Source organism: Amblyraja radiata, chromosome 6 (genome assembly GCF_010909765.2).
Source record: "Amblyraja radiata isolate CabotCenter1 chromosome 6, sAmbRad1.1.pri, whole genome shotgun sequence".
NCBI classification, from domain to species: Eukaryota; Metazoa; Chordata; class Chondrichthyes; order Rajiformes; family Rajidae; genus Amblyraja; species Amblyraja radiata.
This window is the reverse complement of record NC_045961.1, coordinates 102,132,205-102,140,294: the sequence shown is the minus strand read 5'-3', so window position 1 is coordinate 102,140,294 and position 8,090 is coordinate 102,132,205. Positions and strand designations below refer to the sequence as shown.

The window sequence follows — 8,090 nt, the reverse complement described above, 5'->3', positions numbered from 1 at the left end:
AGGATAGTGCTAGTGTATGGGGGGGGGGAGGTGTGGTGGGGGGTGGGGGGGGGAGGAGGGGGGGGGGCGTGGTGGGGTGTGCGGGGGGGGGGGGGGAGGTGGGAGGTTGCAACCTTCACGTGGTCCACTCTGTTTTGACTAATGCAATCAACCTGACATGCACAAACAAATAGATCAAATAGAACAAGTTGACCTACAACTTTAGGCTGTGCACGCCAAATGCAAGAAGACGAAGTCTATGGGATGAAGGGCCGAAGGGCCTGTTTCCACGATATGTCTCTAAACTAAACTGAATCTTGCTACGCTCCAGGTTCCAGCTCCTGCAATCCCTTGTGCCTCCATTTTCCTGAGGGGATAGTTTGTGTAAAAAGCCATTTTGTGGATGTTCAACGATTGTGACCAGCTATGGAAAAGTAAATGAAGAAAATCAGTCGCACGGCAGGAGGTGTGGAAATTTTACGTATGTGTAAATGAGGCAAGTGTGTGATGTATGCAGTAAGTAACATGCTAGCAATGTGTCATTTGCTTCCACTATGTGCAACACCTCATTCATCTTTAGATTTAACCTCTTCGAAACAGGGAGAGAAAAGCAAGAGAAGAATTTCAGAGGAAAATATTAAAAAAAGGGAAAAGATTTTTCACCACTTTAGGACTATCTTCAATCGGACTTTCCTTATTGCAGACCCTCGAGCTGTCTTTAATCTGACATCACGTGGGTTCATGAGGTTAGTTCCCGGGATGGCGGGACTGTCATATGTTGATAGAATGGAGCGGCTGGGCTTGTACACTAGAATTTAGAAGGATGAGAGGGCATCTTATTGAAACTTATATGATTATTAAGGGTTAGGACATGCTAGAGGCTGGAAACATGATCCCGATGTTGGGGGAGTCCAGAACCAGGGGTCACAGTTTAAGAATAATGGGTAGGCCATTTAGAACGGAGACGAGGAAAAACATTTTCTGTGGAATCTCTGCCAATGGAAGCAGTGGAGGGCGGTTCTCTGGATACTTTCAAGAGAGAGCTAGATAGGGCTCTTAAAGATAGCGGAGTCAGGGGATATGGGGAGAAGGCAGGAACGGGGTACTGATTGTGGATGATCAGCCATGATCATCAGCACAGGTGCTGGCTCGAAGGGCTAAATGGCCTCCTCCTGTACCTATTGTCTATTGTCTATTTTCTATCACTGGACACAGCACTAAATGTCTATTCGGTGATTAGATAGCACGGAACAAAATATTTTTTTGCTTAATTTAGTTTAGTTTTGAAATTCAGGCCCTTCGGCCCACCGAGTCTACGCCGGCCAGCGATCACCCCATACACTTACACTATCTTGCACGCACTAGGGACAATTTACGATTTTACCAAGCCAGTTAACCTACAAACCTGTATGTTTTTGGAGCTTGGGAGGAAGCTGGAGATCCCAGAAAAAACCCACGCAGGTCACTGGGAGAACGTATAAACATTGTATGGACAGGATCGAACCCGGGTCTCCGATGCTGTAAGGCAATAACTCTACCACTGCGCCACCATCCCGCACTTAAACTAAATGTTATTCCATTTATCCTGTATCTGTACACCGTGGATGGCTTATTTGTAATCATACAATGAATCATTGTATAATGGTAATCTTTTCGCTGACGGGATAGCACGCAACAAAAAATCATTTCACTCTATGTTTAAGAAATATCTGCAAATCGAAGGTAGACAAAAATGCTGGAGAAACTCAGCGGGTGAGGCAGCATCTATGGAGCGAAGGAATAGGTGACGTTTCTGGTCGAGACCCTTCTTCAGACTGATGTGGGTGGGGGGGGGGGGGGGGGGAAGAAGAAAGGAAGAGGCGGAGCCAGTGGGCTGTGGGAGAGCTGGGAAGGGGAGGGGAAGGAGGGAGAAAGCAGGGACTACCTGAAATTGGAGAAGTCAATGTTCATACCGCTGGGGTGTAAACTGCCCAAGCAAAATATGAGGTGCTGCTCCTCCAATTTGCGGTGGGACTCACTCTGGCCATGGAGGAGGCCCAGGACAGAAAGGTCGGATTGGGAATGGGAGGGGGAGTTGAACTTATGTGCTGAGCCATCAGGTTGGTTTTTGCGAACCGAGCGGAGGTGTTGGGCGAAGCGATCGCCAAGCCTGCGCTTGGTCTCACCGATGTAGAGCAGCTGGCACCTAGAGCAGCTTTTCACTGTACCTCAGTACACGTGTCAATAATAAACTATAGGCGTTTTGGGAAGTGAAATGCTCTGAAAGGTTACTTCCATGCATTTGAAAGTAAAAAAATCGACAATGATTTTGGCAACAAGATTAAACGTGCTGCTTCACATGTTAATGAAGTACTTGCAACAAGCAACAGAAATTTACAATGTAGAAAGATACTCAGAAAATTGGTGGGTTCTGTCAACCAGAAAGTCATCGAGTCATAGAATGATACAGCGTGGAAACTGGCCCTTCGGCCCAACTCGCCCACACCGGCCAACAATGTCCCAGCTACACTAGTCCCACTTGCCTGCGCTTGGTCCATAACCCCTCCAAACCTGTCCTATCCATGTACCTGTCTAACTGTTTCTTACACGTTCGGATAGTCCCAGCCTCAATTACCTCCTCTGGCAGCTCGCTCCATACACACATCACCCTCTGTGTGAAAAAAGAAATCCCCTGTCAGGTTCTTATTAAATCTTTCCCCTCTCACCTTAAGCCTATGACTGTTGATTCCACTACTCTGCGTAGAGGACTCTGTACAGTCATCCTTTATAATCCCCTCATGATATTATACACCTTTACAAGATCATCCCTCAACCTTATTGAAACATATAAGATTGTTAAGGGTTTGGACACGCTAGAGGCAGGAAACATGTTCCCGATGTTGGGGGAGTCCAGAACCAGGGACCACACAGTTTAAGAATAAGGAGTAAGCCATTTAGAACGGAGACGAGGAAACACTTTTTCTCACAGAGAGTGGTGAGTCTATGGAATTCTCTGCCTCAGAGGGCGGTGGAGGCAGGTTCTCTGGATGCTTTCAAGAGAGAGCTAGATAGGGCTCTTAAAGATAGCGGAGTCAGGGGATATGGGGAGAAGGCAGGAACAGGGTACTGATTGGGGATGATCAGCCATGATCACATTGAATGGCGGTGCTGGCTCGAAGGGCCGAATGGCCTACTCCTGCACCTATTGTCTATTGTCTATTCTGCACTCCTAAATCATCGTCGAGTCCGATTTCTCAAGTGCACAGAAGGCTGTCTCTGAAAACGAGTTGGTTCTAAAGTGACAAATCGCTGCTAATAGGTGCTTTGTGGCTGTAAAAGATGCCCAGGTTGGCAGCTTTGATCCTTTTTTTACACCCTTTGATATTTCACTCACACCCTCTCTCTATCTATCTCCCCGTCTCGATGATGATGAACAAAGTGGAGCCTATTAGACGGCTCTCACAGTGTGTGGCCAGCATCCCTCTGAAATAAGGCTGACACCGGATTTTGATTGCGCACCTCGTAACTGTCTCTTAGCTACCGAAAGCAATCAGGATCTGTGACAAGGGGTTGGAAAGAAGACGGATAATGACCTTGGCCACTGTCTGGCAGGACGGCCGGGACATGTTTTATGGCCCGTTTGATACGTGTGTGCGTTGTGCGTCATCTCTGAGAGGAGAGGGTGGAGGCTGTGGATATGTTCAGAAACAACTGACATATCTTCAGTCACCAGGCACTGCGAACAATCAGGTTAGAGACGAGTGTGTGGGTAGGGACGAACTGTAGATGCATAGGAGCAGGGAGGTTCTACTGCAGTTGTACAGGGTCCTGGTGAGACCACACCTGGAGTATTGTGTACAGTTTTGGTCTCCCAATCTGTGGAAAGACATTCTTGCCATAGAGGGAGTACAGAGAAGGTTCACCAGACTGATTCCTGGGATGGCAGGACTTTCATATGAAGAAAGACTGGATAGACTCGGCTTGTACTCGCTAGAATTTAGAAGATTGAGGGGGGATCTTATAGAAACTTACAAAATTCTTAAGGGGTTGGACAGGCTAGATGCAGGAAGATTGTTCCCGATGTTGGGGAAGTCCAGAACAAGGGGTCACAGTTTAAGGATAAGGGGGAAATCATTGGCTATATTTAAGAGGGAGTTAGATGTGGCCCTTGTGGCTAAAGGGATCAGGGGGTATGGAGAGAAGGCAGGTACAGGATACTGAGTTGGATGATCAGCCATGATCATATTGAATGGCGGTGCAGGCTCGAAGGGCCGAATGGCCTACTCCTGCACCTATTGTCTATGTTTCTATGTGTCTATGGTTGACACTGAAGATAGACACAAAATGCTGGAGTAACTCAGCGGGTCAGGCAGCATCTCTGGAGAGAAGTAATGGGTGACGTTTCAGGTGGAGACCCTTCTTCAGCCTGAGAGTTAGGGTGTGGAGGCCAAGTCAAATTATATTTTTAAGGCCTGAAGAAGGGCCTCGACCCGAAAGGTCGCCCATTCCTTCTCTCCATAGATGCTGCCTGACCCGCTGAGTTACTCCAGCATTTTGTGCCACCTTCGATTTTACCCGCATCTGCAGTTCTTTCTTACACGTTGATATTTTTAAGGTTTGAACGGATAGATTCTTGATTAGTGCGGGTGTCAGGGGTTATGGGGAGAAGGCAGGAGAATGGGGTTGAGAGGGAAAGATAGATCAGCCATGATTGAATGCCTGAGAGGACTTGAAGGGCCGAATGGCCTAATTCTGCTCCTATAATTTATGAACTAGGGTAGGGTAATCTTTGTTCAGCATGAACTTGGTGGGCTGAAGGGCCTGTCTCCGCACTGTATCTCTAAACTACACTAAAAACAAAACTGAAGGGTGAAGTTAATAAATTCAAACCTTCATAAGTGATAGGAGCCGAATTAGGCCATTCGGCCCATCATGTCTACGGCATTCAATCATGGCTGATATATCTCCCGCTCTCATCCCATTCTCCTGCCTTCTCCCCATAACCCCGACACCTGCACTAATTAAGAATCTATCTATCTCCACTGAAACAGCCCTCTGTGGCAGGAGTAGGGAGACATCAAGGGTGAAGGAGGTGCTGGCTCTGGAGAGAATCCAGGGGAGATTTACGCGAATGATCCCAGGAATTATTGGGTTAACATATGATGAGCGTTTGACGGCACTCGGCCTGTAGACGCTGGAGTTCAGAAGGATGAGGGGTCCCCGCCTTGAAACTTACCGTACAGTGAAAGGTTTGGATAGAGTGGATGTGGAGAGGATGTTTCCACTAGTTGGAGAGTCTAGGACCAGAGGTCACAGCCTTAGAATTAAAGGACTTTCCTTTAGGAAGGAGATGAGGAGGAATTTATTTCGTCAGAGGTTGGTGAATCTGTGGAATTCTTTGCCACAGAAGGCTGTGGAGGCCAAGTTAGTGGATATATTTAAGGCAGAGGTAGACAGATACTTGATTAGTACAGGTGTCAGACGTTATGGGGAGAAGGCAGGAGAATGGGGTTAGAAGATAAATCAGCCGTGATTGAATGACGGAGTAGACTTGATGGATCAAATGTTCTAATTCGGCTCCTATTACCTATGAATTTATCAATTTAGAACTACAGTAGGGTAATCATTGGTTGGCATAAACTTGGTGGGCCGAAGGGCCTGTTTCCACACTGTATCTCTAAACTGGACTAAAAACAAAACTGAAGGGTGAACATAAGTTCATAAGTTCATAGGTGATAGGAGCAGAATTAGGCCATTTGGCCCATCAAGTCTACAACGCAACTCAATGCTATTTAGCATGATCCTACGAAACGGCCTCGTACTATCCTGTAACGTGTTAGTGACACAAAGGCATAACAAGGTCACGGCAAAAGAGGAAGACTCACAACTGAGAGAAAAGCCACTCGCAGTGCCATGAATATCTGTAATCCTCTGATTGCGTTTAGTTTGGTTTAGCGACACAGCCCGCCGAATCCGCACCGACCATTGATCGCCGCACACTAACACTGTCCTGCACACACTTGGGCTGATTCACACTTACACCAACCCAATTAACCTATAAAGTTTTACGCCTTTGGAGTGCGTGAGGAAACAGAAAATCTCGGAGGTCACGGGAAGAACGTCTAAACTCCGTACAGACAAGCACCCCGTAGTCGGGATCGAACCCGGGTCTCTGGCGCTGCAAGTGCGTTAACGCAGCACCTCTACCGCTGCGCCACCGTGCAATGCGTGGGTGAAAGCAGACTGTATTATTGACGAGGAGAGAACTTCATTGCATTGCTTAGCACAAGTCAGGTTCATGTTGCAATGACCTTGAATGCCCATTGAACTCAATGGCCAAGTAACGTTGTGTAGGAAGGAACTGCAGATGCTGGTTTAAACTGAAGATAGACACAAAATGCTGGAGTAACTCAGCGGGACAGGCAGCATCTCTGGAGAGGAGGAATGGGTGACGTTTCTGGTCGAGACCCTTCTTCAGACTGAAGTCAGGGGAGAGGGAGATATATAGATAAGGAAGTGTTAGGTGTGAAAACAGGACAAAGGGGATGAAGATCAAGAGAAATGTAGTATAGATCATTGTTAGCTGGGAGACGTTAACAAAAAGCAAACAGAGATACGTAGTTGGAGACAGTCAGACTGGTGGGAGAACTGTGAATGGGGAGGATGGAGAGAGAGGGAAAGCAAGGGTTGCTTGAAGTTAGAGAAGTTAATGTTCATACCGCTGGGGTGTAAGCTGCCCAAGCGAAATATGAAGTGTATATATATATTTCATCTAAACACACAGAAACGTTGCTGGGTACAGATTGCACTTTTGATATCCTTTTTCTCCGATCTCTGGTTTAAGGTGAATGTCACCCATTGAATGTCTAACCTCCAGGTTCAGGAACAGCTTCTTCCCTACAGCCATTCGGCTATTAGGCACTACAACCTCCAAATAAACTCTGAACTACATGGACTATTATTGTAATTATTGCACCATTATCGTTTGTTTTTTGTGTGTATGTATGTGTGTGTGTGTACATTGTATATACACACTGAATATATACACTGAGCTTTTTTTTCTCTCTCGTTTATTTTTTTGTTTACAGTGTACTATGTTTACATGTTCTGTTGTGCTGCTGCAAGTAAAGGGCCTGTCCCACTTGCATGCGATTGCAAGCGTTTGGCGCGACCAAACGTGGTCGCTTGAGGCGTACGGGCACTACAACGGGTGGTGAAAACCGCGCAGCACATCATCGGTGCCCCGCTCCCTGCCATGGATGCCCTCCACCGAAAACGGTGTCTGAAACGGGCTGGGAAGATCATTAAAGACCCCTCCCACCCCAACCATGGACTGTTTGCCCTCCTCCCATCAGGGAGGCGGTACAGGAGCCTCAGGTCTCGTACCAGTAGGATGAGGAACAGCTTCTACAATCATACCGTCGCATTGCTGAACTCGGAGTCCCGCCGATAGATTCCTCTGGTCCCTCCGTCCCCATTGTTTAATTATTCTGTATTTTTGATTATTCTGTATACTCTTCTTTTTTAAATTTCTATATTGCACTACTACGGACTGACGCAAAACTGCATTTCGTTGTACCCATACTCAGTATTTGTGCAATGACATTAAAGTTGAATTGAATTGAATTGAATTGAATTGAATTGAATTGAATTGAATTGAATTGAATTGAATTGAATTGAACTGAATTATGGTCGCGCGGGGCCGGTCCCACTTAGAAGCGCGGAGTTGTGCGATACTGCTCCCAACATCGCGCGGGGCTCTGAAAATCTGACAGTGTCCGAAATCTTCGCGAGCCAAAGGCCTGTCGGCCCGCAGGCACATAGCGGTCGTACGCAGTGTCTTGATGGTGTACGCCTTGCACGATGACGTCACCGCCCGGCGTGGTGTTGCGTGATGACTTCATCGCCAGATGCCGTGCGACGCCCAAATTCTGTCGGCCCGTCTCCTGCCCAGCTGATTGGTAAGCATGACGGAAATTACGTCACACGTGAACTTAGCGCGAACTCCGCTTCGGTTTGGTCGCGCCAAACGCATGCAATCGCATGCAAGTGGGACAGGCCCTTAAGAATTTCATTGTTCTAGCTGGGACATGTGACAATAAAACACTCTGGACTCTCTTGATCAGCACTCA

General features: G+C 47.1%; 1 long non-coding RNA gene across 1 annotated transcript in view; it reads left to right on the top strand.

The window, feature by feature from the left end:
* LOC116974026 overlaps positions 1 to 2,168 on the top strand; it is a 15,700-nt gene extending 13,532 nt beyond the window's left edge. The window contains exon 3 of the long non-coding RNA XR_004412262.1: positions 2,011 to 2,168. This is a non-coding gene — a long non-coding RNA (uncharacterized LOC116974026). The remainder of the gene's footprint in view (positions 1 to 2,010) is intronic.
* Positions 2,169 to 8,090: the final 5,922 nt, after the last annotated feature.